Here is a 20,538-nt window from a genome sequence, read left to right on the forward strand (position 1 = left end):
TGCATTGGACTCTGCTCAGCCTGCTTCCACCTCTTTCTCTGCCTGCCTCTCTGCGTACTTGGGATCTCTGCCTGTCAAATAAATAAATAAAATCTTAAAAAAAAAAAAAAAGTAAGTACTTCAGGTATAGCTGAGAATGAAATTGACAAAAAAAAATCCTTGTCTCCATGGAGCTTACATTTTAGTGGCAGGAGACATAAAAGAAAGTGATAGAACTCAAAATTTATAGTATAGATATATCATTAAGTGATCTGGCAAAAAATGAAGCAGGAAATGAGGACGAGAGTGGAATTTTATACAGCAAGGTTAGAGAAAGCCTTGCTGAGAATGTGACTTTTAAGAAAAGATCTGAAGAAGCTCAGGGTTATCTGGAGGGACAATGTTCTCTGAAGAGGGACAGCACATGCAGAAACTTGAAGCTGGCATGTGTGGGGAGTGTGGGGAGTAAAGGAGCTCCTGCAGCGTGAAGAAGATGAGAGAAGGAGGAGAGGAAATCAGAGGTGTAGCATTCAGAGCTGTGGACAAGTGCAGTTTTTACTCGGGGCATGCTGGGAGCCATTGCAGGATTTTGAGCAGAAGAGTGACACGATCTGATCTGTGTTTTAACACTATCACTGTAGTGGGTTGAACAGTGGACCCTAAACGATTTTCAAGTCTTAATCCCCAGTACTCGTGAATGAGAATTTATTTGAAAATAGAGTCTTTGCAGATATAATGAAGTTAAGGATCTCAAGATCATATCCTATTGGATTTAGGATGGGCCTAAACCCAATGGCTGTTGTCCTTATAAGTAAGGGGAATGGACACGGAAACACCCAGAGACATGGAGAAGAAGATAATGTGAAGACAGAAGCCATGGTTGGAGGGATTCTACAAGACCAAGGGAGGCCAAGGATTGCCTGCAACCAGCAGAAGCTAGCGGAGAGGTTGGAACATAGAGATTCCCCCTCAGGAGGCTGTAGAAGTCAGTGCCTTTGCTGACAGCTGGATTTCAGACCTCTGGCCTCCAGAATGGTGAGAGAGTACATTTCCATTTTAATCCACTAAGTGTGTGGTAATGTGTCACGGCAGCCCTAGCTGTAAGTACAGTAACTTTGGCTTCGGTGTGGAGAACTGACTGGAGGGCAAGTAAAGGAAGCCCCTTGAGAGGCTACTGCACCAGTCCAGGTGGTCAGAACACAGTGGTGACAGAGCAGTGGTGAGACACAGCTGAGTCTTAGAAGTATTTTAAAGGTAGAGCCGAGTGGCAAGTTGAGAGAAAGCAGTTTGGTAGAAAGGTGTGTGGAGGCCAAGCAGCTAAAGGGGTGGACTGTGCTGGTTCTTAAGTCCAGGTTTCTAGGCTCATGTCTCTCTGCAGACTAGCCTTCCACTTTGTCAGTTTGCTCCACATTAAGCTCTGCTGACAGGAGGTGCTAGGAGGGTTTGCCAGCCTGGGGAAGGAGGGGAGACATGTTCCATCATGAGGACTTCCTGTTCCTCTCAGCGACGCTGCTACAGTAGCTGGTTCCAATTTCCTCACCACGACCACCCCCAGAACCAGCCTCATTTGGCCCCCTCAAAGGTATCAGCACCTGCTGGCCCTGGTTCTGTCCTCGAAGGTCTAGCTCTGCAGGCCCCACCTTGCAGACTGTAGTTTCAGATAACCCCAACCCGTCTTCTGTTCCCCTACCTCTTGGGGTGTTCCAACGCTGACCACCACAGTGTTACCTCAGGGGTCTCCTTTTGCCTTTTCAGTTAAAAATGATTTATATTCAACCCTCTCTGTTAAAATAACTTTTGTGGCATCAGATTCCCAAACAGACTCTGATTAATGCCAAAGGCATCAATGACTTCAAGAAACATGTGCATGGGGAAGCTGTGGGAATAGCAGGTTTGGAGTCTGGGTTTGAACAACTTCTGCTTGGACGCCTATTAGACAGCACGAGATAACCAGGAGAGATGCTCGCTCTGAGTTTTGAGTTCAGGGGAGAAGATTGGGCTGGAGATAGCAATGCGGAGGTCACCGACAAAGACCAGGCCTTCAAAGCCACAAGACATCAAGCCTGTGTGGAGACACTTTGGTCTTATTTTTCTTCTTGATGCCAGTGTCTCAGCACAGATCCTGGCACAGAGAGAGGCTTGAATGAAGGGTACATGATTGAAAGAATCAGCGAATGGCTTAGATGAGTTGTTGTGCTTGTAATAGTAAATGTTTTGAAGATGAAAAGGAAGTTTCCAAGGAATGGGAACTACCGAGGACATGAGGAACGGGAGGGACTCCTCACAGTCCACTTGCGTGTGGGGCCAGGTGCAGAAACCAGTGTGACTGGCTCCTAAGAGGGCATTTTCCTTAAACAGCAAGTTTCTCCTTGGGGTTTTTGGGAAACCAAGGCTGATTTCAGCTTCCAAAAATAGGTGTTTGGAAAAAGTGTCTCCAGTTCCCAGCAGTTCCGCATGAACATCCCCTGTCTTAGCTTCCTTACAAGCAAAACTTGGCTTTTTCGTTTAGTGTTTCTTTCTTTTACTCACCCTGGCCTCACACTTACCATCCGCTTCAAGTTCCAGTGAATTATTAATTATTCATCCCTCTTCGTCCTTTATCTTGGGAGCCGGACTTCCTCGGGGTTAGTCTCACCTGTGGTCGAGGTGAACAATGGCAGGTAAGGCCCTTCCTCCTCTGACCCGGAGCTGAGTGACAGTGATGGCTGTCTTCTCCACCCCCGCCACCGCTGTCCCCGGTGGCCACCGAGGGCTGGTGCAGACTGGGGGCTGCAGGTGTCGGATGGCTGTCAGCATTCTGCGTTTCTTCTTCTTGTTCATTGCAGCAGCAGCATCGGAGGTGAGCAGGGAAAGCCCCGAGGGAAACAAAACAGGGTAAGAGAAAGAATCCCCAAAGCCATGTCTTCTCCACTTGGAGAACTGGACTGTAGGTCTGGTCGATGAGCCTAAGTTGGGCTTGATCTTTCTGGCATGTGTTTTTGTCTTCATCCTGAAGAAGAGCGTATACACACACACACACACACACACACACACACACACACGTATGTATGTAATATATTTATATACCTATATCTTGAAGAAGAATCCTTTCATCCTGAAGAATTTTTTATATATATATAGAAGATATAGAATATCTTCTATATATACCAGATCTGCTAATCATGTGATGATGACTCTGTTAGGTGCAGCATAAGAAGAATTAAAATGAGCGGGGTTTAAGTAAATTTGATTTAAGATACGATTGAAAACCACTCATTGTGCACCCCTCCACATATATGTTTGTTTGACGTGTTCTTGTCAGAAGTGTGTTAAGCAACAGCTATGAATTTTAGTGCAACTATGTTTGTATAGTAAATAGGAAATTTTTGCCTGTCTTCTAATTAGATCTTTTGGTGAAACAACGTTTGCTGTGCTCTGCGTGTCCCCTGCTCCCCCTGTGAGGGGTCCTGCTTTCCAGCCTTCCTTTCCTCAGGCTGTGTGAGACCTTCCCTTTGCAGATGAGCCCGGAGGAGCCATGCAAGATGGGGTGTCCATGCAGACGGAGGCCACAGACTCATCCTCGCTGAGCGGGAATATTGGAAGCAGACGGGTTGCTGAATTGCTCAGAACTTCTTGCTCTTTCCTGGGGCTTAGAGGAAATAAACTACCTGTTTTTTTTTCCCTCTACAGTCCCCACATTTTAGTTGGCAATCAATCTCTCCACATTTTGGGAGGGCTTCAGGGTTGCGAGCACCGGTAGGCGATGGGAGGAAGGAGGCCTTGTCTCCTTCTCTGCCCGTGGGAGGCTGAGCACCCTTCCTTCTTCCCCATCTCCCAGGGCTGGCATCTGCAGGACAGAGGGGCAGGTGGCTGATGGAAGACCACACTGTGTCATCGGGAGAGGAGGGTGAGATGACAGGATTCAGGAGTGGGGAGCAACAGCAGAGAAGCAGGTGGCTTTCCCTCCCCTAATCACAATCCCTGTTCCTGAATTGATATGGGCCCTTTGGCAGGCCTTGAGCCAGGGTGGGAGCACCCTCCAGGCAGCCCATCTGCAGACACAGGGAGACAGGGAGACTGGAGGGCTGGTAGTCAGGAAGCATTCACAGAAAATCACCTGTCTTCCCAGGGCCATGTTTTAATGCTCACAGAGCCCACCAACAGACACATAGCCTTTTTGGAGAGTTTTATGATGATTTTTAAGTGAGCCTGTCCTATGATCACAGACATCTCAAGAGCTCACTGTGTTCCCCTTGAGTAATGTTTAACAGAAAAGTTGGTCATTGGCCCCACCTCCGTTCTTGTGATGAGGCAGAAGCGAATTGAGCAAGCATGGTTTCTTCTGAGGCAGTGGAGTCTGTGAGAGCCAGGGGTGCCACTGGCCCTTGTCGGGAACAATCAGGGCAGTTTGCTGAGAGAGGCCCTTCCCAAGCAGGTGCTCCTTCTCCCACAGAAGGGAATGCTCTGTGTTCTTGTCCCCACCGCCCCAGCCCATCCCCAGACCCTCAAGGTGGCTACTTCTCCTTTGGAAATGACTCCTCGTGTCGTCAAACCCTGGAAACATGAAGAATGCTTTCTGGGAGGTTATCCAGGAAGGTGGGGGACCGCTCAGTGAGGGTGGTCAGAGACCTTGTTCTCCTTTTCTAACCAGAAGGAAAACAGTCATTCTCCATGTGACATCAAAACCCTCACTAATGAGTAAGAAATGAATTTAATTTGCATAGGATATTTTTTGTATCGTAAGAATTTTTTTTCCCTGAAAAGATGATTATTTTGGGCTCTTAGTTCTGACACATGGCTTGGGTGTATTTTTAAACAAAAAACATTTATTCTAGAACCTTTGAATGCCATCAATCTGCTTTTCTTCAGAGATGACCTTGGAGTCAGTCAGAATCTTTGGTTGGTTTGTGACTAGGTACTTTTCCCCCCATTTTGGCCAAAGAAATGCTTTTAATGTCAAAACAGGAGGTGATGTGACAAGTTAATCAGAAACTGAAAAATGTGCAGTCAAAAATTTGTGATAGAAATTATTAATATTTCCCCAACTCTCTCTACGCTACTAAATTCATAATTCCTTTACATTTTTTTAAATAAATTTTTTTTAAAAAAACCATTCAGGAAGCAGTGATGCTTTTTACTATTTATAGGCCCAATGTAACTTTCCAGTGGCCTTGGGCTTGTGCACATGTTACTGAGGGTTAGTTTAGAGATACAGTGTACTTGGAAAGACAAGTAGGATAGAGGCTCTTGGCTCATTAATTGGCTTGCCCAGGACCCTGAGAAGGATGGATCCTGGAGAAAAGGAGACTTAGATTGATTTCAGGGAAAATGCCAACTTGCCCTCTCTCTCCCTCTCTCCCCCTCTCTCCCTCACATACCTCCGATTCTCTACTTCAGCCACTCTGTTTCTCGCTCTCTCCTTTTTGGGCAAACTTCACCAAATAGTGTATATAATTGCAGGCAAACACACACACACCCACTGAAAAAGTTCTGAGTGAGAGGATTCCATAAGATTTTATTTTTTCCTTCAGCCATGTCTATATTTCTCAGTTTTTTTTTCAGTGAGCACACATATCTTTTTTCATCAGAAATTTTTGACAAAACCGAGGATAGTAGGATACTGAGGAATAGTCTCACCTCAGATGAAGGTAGAAGGCAACTTTCCCTGGGATGTGAAAAAGCAGGATGCCCAAGATTCTCCTGCATGCAGCTGTAGTATCTGTTTGGGGTCGAGACAGCACCGTGGTCACTGTCACACGCCCAGGCCTGCACGGCGGCTGTCACAGCGTGGGCTTCGACTCATGTGTGAGGAGTGAATAATTAGAGAAGGATCTATGGTGAAAAGAAGGTGCTTTTGGAGGAGGCAACTGACTGCTCAGTGTCCAAATGATGCCACCAAAGATTCAGTCTACTTGACATTAAAAGGACAATGTCCTTTTAATGCTCTGATTGCATATAACTTAGGAAGGATCTAATCAGACTCACATGTGAAGCCCTACTAGTCTTTATTAGAGAGAATATTAACGATGGGGTCTAGAAGTGGTTGTCTCTGTGGAAAAGTATATCTGGCATATATATATATTTTTAGCCGAGAAAGCCCTTTGTTGAAATCCTAAATACCAGTATTTGTCAGATGCTAAAAATATCTAGGACAGCAATTGTGGGATGTAGGGGAAGCTCCATCCTTTCTGCGTTTGACAAGCCTGTTTCTTCCAAGGGGGGACATAATGGATTTAACCGGTGCCAAACCCGCTTGTGGAGGGAGGAGCCTGACCTTCCAGTCTCCCCATTCCACATCATCTGGGTGTTCAGCCAGCCGGGACTTGAGGTGTCTGCCTGTCTCAGCCAAGTGCCCTTGCAGGTAACTTCCAAACTCCTTGGAAACAAGTGCCTGCAAATGTCTGGTCTAAAGACTATAAGAGTTCAGTCAGTTAGGAAACATTAACCTGCTTCAAATGGGAGACTCACCCTGGCTACAGCTTTGATGGGATGTTAAAGCTCTGCCAAAGAGATCTTTCTAGAAACTCTAATTCTAAAGCAGAACACTCTGGGATTTTAACGGTAGAGAATCCACATCCATAGTCTTTTTCTACAAACCACTTATCTAGTTGTCCTGTCTCCTCAGAACTCAGTTCTGTCACTCTGATGTTTCTAGACTATTATTTTTGTTGAGTTGCTTAGAAAAAAAAAAATGAAACAATCAGTAACAACTCACAGAGCTTGTACTGGTGATAATCATCTAAGGACTTGTGTGCAATTCTTGCTTATCAAGTGGTCACTTTGCTTATGTGGCAGAATGAAAACAATTTTGTGAGCGAGTCATTTTTATTTATTTTGGTCCTATACACAGACTAGGAGGTTTTGGTTTTTTCCCCCTATAGTGAGTCCAAAGCAAATATATGTTTAATGTCAAAATAGTAAGAAAGAAGACTGAAATTTCAACAAGGGGAATTTCCTTAAGCATGTTTTATGCTCAGCATGAACTCAGTTGTGTTTCCTTGTGTGGGTAATCTGTGGTTTGCTGTCAGTCTAGAAGCTGACATATCTCCCATCTCATGAGCATTCATGGAAACAGGACTGCCTGTGAATGGTCTTGGTCCTGAAGAGAGATCCCTGCTTGGCACAGATGGGTGGCCTTGCATGTCCCCGCTGTCACCCCCCTGTGCTTACTGTAAACTTCTCTTCAGCCTTGAATTCCATTTGAAAATCTAGAGCCCTCAGAATGGAGACAAATGAATTTAGGAAGGTTTTGACCTTCTAAAGCCTTTCTGGCCGCTGCTGGCTGGCAGGGACCTGTGAAAAAAACATCTATTCATCGTCCCTGCCTCCCACGCTCTCCCTGCCTCTCCTTATTCAAATATAAATTTGCTAAAATGGTTAAAGAGTAAGTGAGTAAGTAAAAACAGTCCTGCTTCCTGTGCAGAAATTACACGCTTGTTTTGATGTGGGCCATTTATTTCTCAGACGCTTTGCTGCGCGTTATAACGTCTTTGCAGTCCACTGAGCCGCCTTGATTGGATACCGGGAGGAAATGGTTTCTGAACGTAATTTTGTGCTTAATTTATAGATTTGAGGCCCATGTTTTTATCATTATTTCTGCTAGCTTTTAAAACTCTATTAATAGTTTAATTATGAATTTTCTTTGTTTGTGTAGCCTGAGGCCATCTGACGGGCAGGCAGACGTTTTAGAAATAAGTAGATATGGTTCACTTAGAGAGGAAAAGAAAAAAATAATCAGAGATTTTAAATTATGTGGGGGAGGGACTATAAGCATAATTTAAATTGAGATCTGCCCACAGCACAGAGCTTGGCAGACCTGGCCAGACTGTGGCCTCCCTGAAATAGTGGAACCTTCAGGGACACTTGTCCCCAGTGCCGTGGACGCGAGAATGTTCTGAACCCTCATGTGTGCTTGATATGAAAAAGGAGTAAAAATGGTATAGGAGCCTGAAGGCCTGGGGATGCTAGTCTTGACTGATACCAGCTGGCCACGTGAACTTGGGCCATTTACCTACTTCCTCTAAGCCTGGGTCTCTACACCTATACAAGTGTCAGTAAGAGCACCTATTTCCCCCATCATTATGGTGGCTTTCTAAGGGAGAAATGACAGAATAGACATGAAACTACTCATTAAGCTAAAGAGTGTTGTGCAAATACAAGGCTTCGGCCGGGATCTAATGGCTTCTGGGCCCGATAGGGGATATGCATTTTATTTGGCCGTCACTGTATTTTTAAAAATAGACCTAACATTTAAAAATAGGACAATTTACATAACATTTTGGGCTTCTGGCTTCTCTTGCAAAACCAAGCTTTGGGGCCACCTGGACCCTGTTTCTGTGTGGCGGCAATTGGCCTGAGTTGAACTATGGCAGTTCCTTCGATAAACCACATGCTTTCCACTTCCCTCAATCTCTGCCCTTCCCTGAGCATGGTGAGGATGCGAGCTGTCCCCTTTGTGGTTCGTGTGCCTGCCTGGCTCCTGGGTCAGTTAGAGTTCATGATTCTTGAGGAAGATGTTGGACAGGCTGCTTTGATTTTGAGGCAAAAAACCCCCAAACAAACCCATTGCATTTGGAATGTGAAGATCAGAGCTAAACCCACAGTTCTGGTATTTTTCAGTTGGAGTCACTTGGACAGATCACTTTATCTTTTTGAGTCTTTTTTTTTAAAAAAAAAATATATTTATTTATTTATTTATTTATTTGACAGAGAGACACAGCAAGAGAGGGAACTCAAGCAGGAGGAGGGAGAAACTGAGAAGCAGGCTTCCCACCAAGTAGGGAGCCTGATGCAGGGCTCGATCCCAGAACCCCAGGATCATGACTTGAGCCGAAGGCAGACGCTTAACAGCTGAGCCACCCAGGCACCCCTGAGTCTTTTTCTTTATATATAAAGTAAGAATTTGCAGCTGCCTTGTAAGATTTTGTAAAAGCTTTACACAAGAGAAGGACCCCAGCCCATCTGAAAAACCAGAACCCTCAGAATGAACACAAAGAAAGAGCAGCACATATATGTATATATTAATAGGTATACAGGTATTTATCTCCCCAATGAAGCATCCTGTTATAATAACCACAAAAATCTCAGTGACCTATAGCAATACATGCTATTTTTCTTAGGAGTTTATACATTGGATGGGTGGCTCTGCTGATCTTGTTTGGGCTCTGTCATGTGTCTGGGCGCTTTTGCTGAGACTTCTGTGCCAGCTCAGCTCTGGCCCATGTGTCTCATCCCCCCGCAGGCTAGCCTAGGCTTGTTCTCAGGGCAACATCAGAGGAACAAGAGGGAGAAAGTGAAAACGTGTAAGTGCTTTTCCAAGCATGTGTTTGTGTTATATTTGTTAACATCTTCTTGACCACCGTAAGTCTTGTGGCTGAACCAAGAGTCAAGGGTTGGTATAGAAATCCTTACCCAGAATGGGAAGGCACTGTGAAGTTCTGTAAGAAAGAGATCCAGGGAGGAGAGAGGATTTGGAGCCATTTTCCCCATCAATCTGCCACAGGTAAAAGACACTAAACTCTTGAAACAAATAAATTCCCAAGTCATATAATGGCTCAAAAACAGTAGAAGCTCATTTCTCTTTAACAGTACATCATAAAGTGATCCGGGAACCCAGGTACCTTCTACTGTCTAGCTGAATCATCACTTAGATCCCATCATTGTCACTGTCAACCCCCGGATACCAGGGGTTGACAAAAGTCCTTCCCAAAAGGCTGGGTAGTAAATACTTTAGCATTTGGGGGTCATGTGATCTCTCTTACAATGACTCAATACTTCCCTTATAGTGCAAAAGCAACCATAGACCATAGGTAAAGGAATGAGGGTGACTGTATTCTGATAAAACTTTATTTACAAAAACAGACAGCAGGTAAAATTTAGCCCAGGAGTCATAGTTTACTAGCCCCTACCCTAGAGCTATAGGCCTGATAGATACTGGGTTAACCTGCTAAGTTAACGTAGACAATAGTTTTATTAAATATTTTGGCCACAGGACAAGAAGAATTTCCACCTTTTCATCCCGCTATATGTAATTCTTTGCATCTCGTACTAAATCACTAAACCAATTCTCACATACACATTTTTCATACAGCAGCTCCCCACTTTGAGATACCAATTTCTGCATCAGTGAGAGTAGCTGAACTGCTAACAGCCCACTGCACCCCAAGCCCCAAGATGTGTAATAGTACAGACATAATAGGAAAGTAGTATGTAACAGTTAAGGCAGGCATTCCTGGTCAAAAAGTCTCTTCCTTCACATGGAGATTCAAGAATGTGACTATTTCCTTTTCCTCTTGCGGCCTTGCCACCCTCTCATTTGGGACTGCCCCTAATGGATAAAAGAAGAAAGAGCATAGAGGAAGCATATCTACTTCTAAAAAGCTTGGGTCATAAATGGCACATGTTACCTGTCATTCTTTATTGGGCATAATGTAGACACATGGGCACATGTAAGTGCAGTAGAGGCTGGAAAATCAGCCTGACTTTATATCCGGCTACAGTCACATTACCACGAATGTGGCTTTGGATGGACAGGGGTGTTCTTTAACTCCTATGGAATGATTCTTAAAAATATCCCAGTGCCTAACAGAGTGCCAGGAATGGAATGAATGTTTGGTAAATACAACAGAGTGCCAGGAATGGAATGAATGTTTGGTAAATACTTTAGAAGGAAGGAAGGAAGGAAGGAAGGAAAGGAGGGAGGCTCCAGTCCATGTGTATGCCTGACCATTTACCAATAGACAGGACTATCTACAATGTGCTTTTCCATTTGGCAACATGGTTTATTCTTCTCGGTACTAAGTAATTATTTGTGTCCCTTGAGTTCTTTAAATGGTATACCACAACTGTACATATGTTCCCTTTGACTTTTATAAACCTAGAGGGAAGAGAATGAGACATTATTCATGTAACTTAAGGAACGAACTCTTTCCTCTTGTCACCCAAGTGTAAGTCAATGGGGAAGGAAGGAGGAAGAAACAATTTAAGAGCAACTGACTCACAGCCTCCATAAGCATCTAGGGTCAGAGTCATCGGGGTTTGCAGGGTAGCGGGGCTGTGCCCATTCCTTCCCCCTTGCACCTTTGAAGTATATCTAAGTGGACTTTATTAAGGTAAATACTTATTAAGGTAAATACTTTGTCACAAGCCCTTGAAGACAGGCAGATGGCGCAGTCCAGGGGCTGCCCGTGTCTGGCCAAGGGAGAGGCCTCTGAGTTGTTGTCTCTCTCAGGCTGCACATGTGACACTGCTCTGCTCAGTCACCTTTTGCTGCCTGCTGCTGCTGTGGTGACTGGGTGGGATGCTCTCTGTTGAAATCTCAAGAGATTCTGGCATCTCGAGCCGTGGGGACGGTGCTGAGGGCGCAGGGACCAAGAGATCCTGGGCACAGTGCTGAACACAGTTGTCGCAGGAGAGGAGAGAAGGCTGGAAATCTCAGAGAAGTCTCAGCAGAAGAGGAGAGGATGGACAGAGAGGTCTACTGGTGCAGTTTAACATGATGGGAAATGGGCTGGTATCCGCTTTGGGCCCTGCCCCAGTGTAATCACCAGACTAAAGGTCTAAAATACCGTCTTAGCCTGACCTTTTCTCACAGGGTCGACCTCCAGGGATAGATACGTATGGTCTGTTAGACACAGTGAGGACTGACTACTGATGAAGGGGGCTGGGCTGGGGCTCCCAGCTGTGAGTGGTAATCACTTTTTCAAGCAGGACCCCAGGCCCCACAAGTACTACCTCCAGGCAGGGTATGTGGGTCTACAGAGAAAAAGAAAGTAAACATTAAAAAAAAAAAAAAAAAACCCAAAACCCAATTTCCAGATTATATCAAATCTGGCCAAAGAACAATAACATCCATCTAATACTTGAGATAAGTGGTCCAGGAAAGAATCCAATATTTTCCAGTAGGGTAAAAAAAAAATTTACTTTTGAGCATTTTGACACTGGCATTCTGGCTTGAGTGGGAAGGATGGGGCATAGGCTCTGTTTTATTATGTCCCGTGTCATTCATCCCCGTGCATCGCACTGCATCATTTCCATTTCATGACCCGAATTCATGCTGAGTGCTCACAGCCCACTTGTGTTTCTTCAAGTGGAATGCTGGCTAAGCTGTAATCACTTCAACAACCACTGGGAAAAAAACTATGCACAGATATACAGTGAGAAAATACATAAACAGATTTAAATGGAATACTAAAAAAGATGTTCAAATCATCCAAAAGAAGGCACAGAGGAGACTAACTCCAGCTAACAGTACTCGAAGGCAGAGATTGTCAAAATGAATAAACACATACATCCAGGCACATTAGAACAACAGACAAAAAAACAAAACAAAACAAATAATAGAACAAACAGAAAACAATAAAACAAGAGACCAGAATCCAAACTTATCAATAAATATGTCTAAACACACTAACCATATTCTGTCTATAAGAAACTTACTTCAAATATAGTCATACTGGTAAAGGGTGGGGAAAGACTGTATTAGCTTTCTATGCTGTGTTAACAATGCAAATTTAGTGGTTAAAAACACACACATTTGTCATCTCACAGTTCTGTTGGGCAGAAGTCTGGGTGTGCCTGAGCAATGTTCTCTACCACATGGTTTCACCAGGCTGTTGCTGGGTCTGTGTGTCATCATGTAGTTTGGCAGAATTCATTCTTTTGGGGCTGTGAGGCTGAGGCTTCTGTTTCTTATGCACATAAATTTATCATCTTAGATGAAATAGACCTGTTTTAAAAACAAAGAGAAACTAGCAAAATTAAGCCAAGATAAAATAGATAACGTGAATAGTCTTATAATTACCAAATGTAATTGAGTCCATAGTCAAAATCTTCCAAATACCAGAGGGTTTTACTAAGTCCACCAAATATGTCAAAGAAGAAATAAATATTACATAATCTCTTTTCAAAAATACAAGAGAAAGAATTCTCAACTCATTTTATGAGGCCAGTACTACCCTGATATCAAAACTAGATTAGGGCAGTAAAAGAAAATACTCTAGACCAATACCTTCATAGACACTAAAATCCCCAACAAAAGCACAAGTCCAGCCATGAAAAAATATATATATATATATTGCACCACAACCAAGCGGGATCCATCGTGGGAATGCAAGGCTGATTCTATATTTGAATACAAATCAGTGGAATCCATCCTAACAACAGTCAAAGGAAGAAAAAGCACATGATGATATCACCTGTTGCATAAAAAGCATTTGAAGACAAAATTTCACATTGACTTGTGATTAAAAATTTGCAGCAAACTAGGAACTTCTCCACTTGATAAAGAGCATCTACAAAAAACTTCGAATGTGGCAAAACCAACAAAGGCTGCTTAGATTCCAGACAACATTACGTCTCAGTTGCCTTCCTTGTCCTAGTGTGGTCTAGCCATCAAGTCCCAGGAAACACTGCTTCCAGAATTCTGCTCATTAGTTCCAACAATCCAGAGCCCAGCAGTTGGCGTGGACACAGATGCAGCAAAAGTGAGCCCTGCTCCTTAAATCACATGGCACTGGCATCAGGACTGCACTGGTTGTCTTTCTGTGATGACACTGTGCAGGGACAGCACGGTGAAGACAACATTAGGCAGGTGGAGAAGCAGTTTGCTGAACAAGGACAGAGGCTCAGAACAAGGCCATGTGGTGTGAAGCTGGCAGTTCAGCTGAGCCCCGGCACCTCCTGGAAACCAGAGCTGGCCGGCCACCAGCGTCACCCAGAAAAACAGCAGAGACTAAGCAATGACATTTCTGAAAGTCCATAAGTACATTAGGGTGGGGTCAGAGCTGTAGAACCAGCTGGAACACAGACCTATAGCTAGCAGCACCAAGGAACAAAGAAGCAAGAAAGGGCTCCTTAACGAGACCAGGGAGATTTTATTTTTTTCTATTATGAAGGGACTCAGAAATAAAGAAGTTTTGCTTAATTGATGTTACAGCCTGCCAGAGATTGCAAACAGCAGAGTCATAAAGAGAAATGTCTCATGAAGGTTATTCTCTTGTGCAGATGGGTGCACTCGAATCTGTGGTCTGGCTCCTCTGCTTTTGAGCAGATTTCCGTCAGCCAGACTTCCCATACTTTCTTTTTAATGACCTGGAACTTCTGATGTTTCCAAGGTCTTCCTTGAGAAGTTTGGTCTCTCAGTCTGTTCAGGCAGAAAAAAAAATGAAAAGTTCACTGATGAGGCCAAGGTGGAAGTATAATTTGAGGGGTTCTAATTCTAGGCACACACTCGAAAATGGGTATGGGATATCTTTTTCTTCCTTGGCCCTACTGGAATTGCTCATGAAAAGCTTCAGTTTAATTGTTCAGAGAATGTGTCAAAGGGATGCTTACCTATAGCTCTAAAGTTGGGCATCTCTTGTTCTCAACAAGCTCTCAGCAGAGAAAAGCATAGAATGTTGCAGAGGAGAAGAAGTGATGTGAAGGTCTCTAAGAGAAGGGAGCTCTTCTTTAAAAAACCCGCTGGAGCTCTCAGTGGCCAACAGAACCCCCAAGGTCCATACCTGAGAATCATGGGTTTAGACACAGTGTGGTGTGGTGGAGAGCAGCTTGCCTGGGAGTCAGGGAGCCTGGGTTCAACCCAACCTTGTTGGGCTAGTGGTTGTGGTGGGCTCTGGAGTCAGGTGGTCTGGGTTCAAAGGCGGGATGGGCTCTTTTCCCACTGTGTGACCTTGGGCAACTTAGTTCACCTCCCTGTGCCTCAGTCTGCTTACCTACGTATACAAGAGATGATGCCTGTCCTTACCTGGTAGACTTGTGAGAATTAAAGGGATGGCTTCTGCACCCAGGGAAACTTTGGGAGAACAACTTGCTCATGGCGATGGCCATAGAATGTCTGTTCTTGTTAAACACTATGTGCGTCCTAGGACGATTTCCTCTCGAGTGCCATTCCCTCCGCTGTAAAGTGAGAGTGCTGGGTTAGGCCATTTTCCTCAAAATGTGGTCTGGAGACTTCTAGCATCAGAATAACCTAGGCCATCAATTTAAATAAAATCTCAGAGTAGAGCCTAAAGATGGGCATTTAATAATGCTTCCAAAGTGATTCTTGGGCATGTTTATTCAATTGTGGCCATCCCTGTGTAATTGAAAAAGCTACAGAAGGTATTGAGGGGCTGTGGGAGAAAGGGAGAGTGTATGCCCGTCAGGGTGCAGGTACCCCTCTGACCCGTGAATAGAGGTCCAGGCCAGAGTGGGACACAGGCTGTGCCAGTCCCTGCTCCCTCCGGAGTGGGAATCACAGCTATAGATGGATGAGCAGCCTTTTCCATGAGTGTTCAGACTGGCCGTGGAATCATCCATGGAAAGTCCCCTTCCCAGTTGCATGGACTCAGGTGAACCCTTGAATCTTGGTGACGGTAGCATTAAAAGAAGTCACTTGTTAGGAATCAGAATGAATTGCTCCCTTATTTATGCCCCCATCTTCATTATTTCTGTCCTGTTTTCATTTGCATTCTGCCATGTGTGTCTCCCCCAGAAACAACAAGGCCCCTAAATTCAGGGCAGTGTTTTAATCCATCTTGGTGGTCCTCTCTCCTCACTTGCTCTGGCATTTAAGCATGGTGATCTGCACAGGGCCATCATTTCATAAATCTTTGTTGAATGATTCAGCAGAGGACCCAGTTTGAACTGAGTCCCGGGGATGGAGTTTACCTGTACACTTGTAACTGATGAGACCCACGAACACAAAGACAGTGGAAAAACCCTACCTCCCTCACAAAAGCCTTTGCAATATTAATACCATGGAAGATATAAATCTTAATTAGTAGCAGGAAAAAGTGATGATGTCTCAAGGTTCTCAAAATGTCAGCTGGTGGCTGGGCAATCAATTCATTTGCAGCCACTAACCACTGCACTGTGATACTGAAACCAATACTGCTCATTAAAGGTGTAATGACAATCGGCCAGATCGCTGCTAATTGATTCTTAATACTTCAATTACTTGTTTTTATGCCAGTCGAATTTAATTGAAAGGGGTCAGAGAGTACGACAGGGCTTATAATTTTTAAAGGATTTGCATGTATTAGCTTTTATGTTTATTTTTCTCAAAATCCAAGTGTTAAAAAAAACACCAATATTTATATATACTTTACTCACTCATTAAAGCTTTTGGGAGGTGAAGTTAATTTTTGATGACAAATAGACATAAATATTTCATCAACAAGAGGGGAATTTTATTACTTTTAGACTTTGGTTCCATATTCTGTTTCTTTATCTTACGTTTGAAAATAACCCTAGGTTGTTTGCTATCATGAGAAAAAGTCTCGGTTGATCATGTGGCCCCCTTTCTCCAATATCTTGTTTTCCCCTTCCTTCACTGATATATGTTTGAGGAAAAGTGGTTTACAGCTCCTCTGTTCTTCATCCCTGCAATGTGGTTTCTGCCTCTGTTGTTCAGCATCTTTGAAAACCACCATTAACCTTCAGTAGTTAAGTCGAGGGGCTGTTTCCTGTTCCTCAGTCTCCTGGTAGCCTTTATCACTACTGACCACTCTGGTTGTCTGTGACGGGGATTCCCCACTCACCCCTCTGCCAGAAATAGTTTATGGAAGTGGGATAAGAGCCTGAAAGACAGGCAGGGAATATGAGCATTGGGTCTATTGTGCTTAAGAGAGTAAGGAAAGCCCTGAAGGAAAGCAGAAGAGGTGGCTTCTTCCCAGGAAAAGGTCAATGGCCAGTGGGTTAGAACACCCTGGAAAAGGAAAGGCCATAGAAAATTCCAGTTCAATTCTGGGCCAATGTCAGTATTTAAGGGAGCAGAATGGGAGCAGGTCTCTGAGAGGGAAAGCAGATATGGGATTTCAGATGCAAAGCAGGCTGTGTTCAGAGGTAAAGAGAGGCCTCTCAGCCTTGGAAATAGGATTGTCAGGAAGAAGAGAAAGCTGGCCCCCACCTGGGCCTTTCCTGGGTACCAGACCTGGGACAAAGTTGATTGGAGAGCTTTCATGTAGGGTAGCGACTTGAAAAAACTCTCCGTTTCTCCTTTACTATCACTACTTACCGCACCCCCATCACTTCTGATACCAGATGTGTGGCTTATCCACACCAAACAATTCTGATACTAACTGCCCAGAGTTAGAGCTGACCCAACAGGTTAAGGATTCAGGGCTCAGTTCTATAAGACTCTTCTCCTACCACACACACACTTCAGACACCAGTTGTAAGTAGTAGGCCCCCAGGTTACCCATAGTCCACCTTGGCTACAAATCTGAGGTTCCCATGACCTCCTCCTTGGATTAGGTCATTGACTAGAACAGTTCATAGAACTCAGGGAAACACTTACTTACATGTACTGATTTATTATGTATAAAGGATATGATAAAGGATACAAGATGAACTGCCAAGTGAAGAGATACATAGGGTAAGGTCAGGAAGCATCCCAAGTGCAGTAGCTTCTGTGCCTCCCTATGGGGTCAGGGTGCACCACCCTCCTGGCTTGTAGTGTGTTCACCAACCAGAAGTAGGCTTCATCATACAGGCATGATCAATCATTTACTCAATCCCCAGCCCCTTTCCCTTTCCTGGGAGGATAGGGAGAGGGTCTGAAAGTTCCAAGCTTCCAATAATGGCTAGTCTTTCTGGCCTCTACCCTGAAGCTAACCAGGAGCCCACCAGGAGTTGCCTCATTAGAGGAAAGACACTTCTGTATCACCCAGGACATTTCAAGGCATTTAGGAGCTCTGTGTCAGGAACCTAGGTCAAAGACCAAATGTTAGAACAAAAAGAGATTCTTGTGTTTTGAAGATTTAGGAAATTACAATGTTTTGAGATCTCTGTGGCAGGAACTGGGGACAGAAACCAATATATGATTTTCTTCTATTTTTTTTTTCTATTATTCCACAGACAGACTGTGAGGACAAGGCCACTGCTGCCCAGGGTCTTTCCCTCTTTTGACTTTTGGACATTTGAAGAACAGCCCTACTTGCCAGCTTATAACTGTAATTTGCAGATGGCAGCCATGATTACAAGACACTGGAGAAGGGCAGACATTCCCATGGCTCCTCCTGGTCTCCTTTCCCTATGTTCATTCCTTATCCCTCTTTCCCGCTCTCCTATTTCTGGCTTGATGATCTGGTCTCTCACATAGTTTCAGCTAGAGAGACCACAAGCTGTAGGGATTGAGGGTTTTGGAGTTAGGCAGACTCATATTGAAAAAGCTGCCCTCTACTCAGCCTTTGTAGGTCACAGTTTCCCCATCTGTAAATGGCCTTACTCAGTTGTGAGAATTATGTATAATAAGGCTTTAGAAGAGCCCAGAACAGTGGCAGTCACATTACTGGTCATTGCTTATTTTAAGCTCTTCCTTTCTTTCATCCCGATTCCACATTCTCCTGCCATGAACTCATTCCCAAGCTCTGGGTTCCACACTTCCAGCGGCCTGGGGACATCAAATGGATGGCTTTCTCTTTGTCAGATATTGTGCTAACCCCTGATTTATATCGTATCAGCTGAAATATTCCCATTTCAAATGAAGAAAGAGAGACTTAGAGATTGTGTAACTTGCCCAAAGTCACACAGCTGAATTCAAACTCAGGTTTGTTTGACTTCCAGGAGCTCATACTTTTCATATCATTTTCACTCATTCATTACCATATTTGAACTCATCTTCCCCAACCAGACTTCCTCCTCTCCAGAGGAAGCATACAAATAAAGACTTCAAGTTCTCTTTGACTTTTCCTTTCTTATCACTTTTAGCACCACCCCCTTCCCCCCATTCAACCATTCGTCATTTTGTCCAGTTGATTATATTTCTAGTGGGTCCCTTCTCCTTCTCTCCTTCCACCATTGCCTTGACTCAGTGGTCAGCTCCCAGGGTCGGAATTCCCATTCTGTTTCCAGGACGTACATTCTTTCCTGCTTGTTCCCTGCAAAGCCTGGTCCTGTGGTTCACAGCATAAATCCTGGCTGTGAATACTGCCTCTGCCCCATACTAGCTATGTGGCCACAGGCAAGTTTCTGTATCTGCTCTGTGCTCTGGCTTCCTAGAATCTACCTCAAACGCTTATCATCATGGTCAACTGAGTCAGTGTTTCTAAAGCAATTAGAACTGTATCTGCCACATAACAAGCAGTATATAAAAATAAACAAATTGTAACCAGACAAATGGTACTCAAATGCTGATTTTGGAATTCTCTTAAGAAACTTCTTAACCCTAAAGAATTCAAGGCCAGAGTTATCCCAAAATATTTACCCAGGCAGACTCTGCTGCTCCCCCAGAGGAATCCTCTGCTGGCTCTCATTGATCAGATGTCCCTTTTGCTTTCCTGCTCTGAGCCTCACATACCTGATTTTCAACTTACCTTTCCTTCTCCTGTGTTCTTACCCATTCATCTAGGTCCCCTTCAGGATTCTCCTTTTGCATGCTGTCTTCCCAATCCATAGTGCTGGGCCCTGCTGGGACTTCAAATGTATTGTACTCGTTTAGTAATTCCTTATGACCTGCCGGGTGATATTTCTTATACTCCATTCTTGTGCATTTTGTTTAACTTGTCAAAGTACTTATGTTTTGTCTACACGATTTTAATTACATGTTTTACAGAGGTAGAGACCTTACCTTCTGCCTCTTTATGTTCTCCACTGTTTCTGGGAAAATATCTTGCATGTGATTGATGTCCTGTAAATATTCTTAATTGTATCATGAACCACTTTAAACAAAAAATGGGTAACATGAAATTTAAAAACAAAATTAAGTGTTACTTAGTTTCTTAGTGGGAACTTTGTTACATTTTTTAAGATTTGGAAATCTTTAAGTAGCAATGCATTTATCCTATCTGGTACTTAGAAACAGAAGATATTAGCGTTATAGTACTTTATTGTTTTCTTGAAGCATTACATGATGTGTAACAGAATATTGTTTGACTAAATTATTTATAGTTAAATATTTTAAAACATGAAGGGGAAATTTGTAAAAAAAAAATGGCCAAAAGTCAAGTGAAAAGAATATAAATTATTACCTAATTTAATTTTAAGATTACACAGAAAACCTTAAGAGACCTTAGCATCACTTAGTTCTCCTTGCCTTTGGAAAGAAGTGGCAATTTCCATCTATCTGTTGAATCTGTAGTCTCTCTCTCTCTCTCTCAGTCTCTTTCTCTTTTTCTTTCAATAGTTCACTCTAATAACCATTTTAATTTCCAGTGCCTTTCACTAGTAGGATTTTTTTCTGTCATTTTCAGATGCCCCAAATTCTTTCTGTCAAAAGGCAGAGCAGGAAGAGAGGGGAGAAAAGGGAAAAATAAATACAGTTTATTCCAATGTCTGATACAACTCTTGAATATAGCAGATAAGGACCATGTCATTTCTCTGGTACAAGTCCTTTATTTAATCTTCTTAATCTTTTCTTTGCACTGATAAATTCTAGATTCTTGAGCTTTTTCAGAAACGTATTCTCTGATACTTTAATTTTGCAGCTCTCTTTTCAACTCTCTCCAGTTCCATAATAAAAGTAATTAAGTGGAGTTGCTGATATCTAGTGCTTTTTTAGGAGGAACTTTATTGGAAACTATCCTCTTCCCATTTCTTTTCATGTAAAGATGGACTATACAAGAACTGAAGAAGTCATGGGGTCTGTTCATTATTCCA

This window comes from Neovison vison, chromosome 3 (genome assembly GCF_020171115.1).
Source record: "Neovison vison isolate M4711 chromosome 3, ASM_NN_V1, whole genome shotgun sequence".
NCBI lineage: Eukaryota > Metazoa > Chordata > Mammalia > Carnivora > Mustelidae > Neogale > Neogale vison.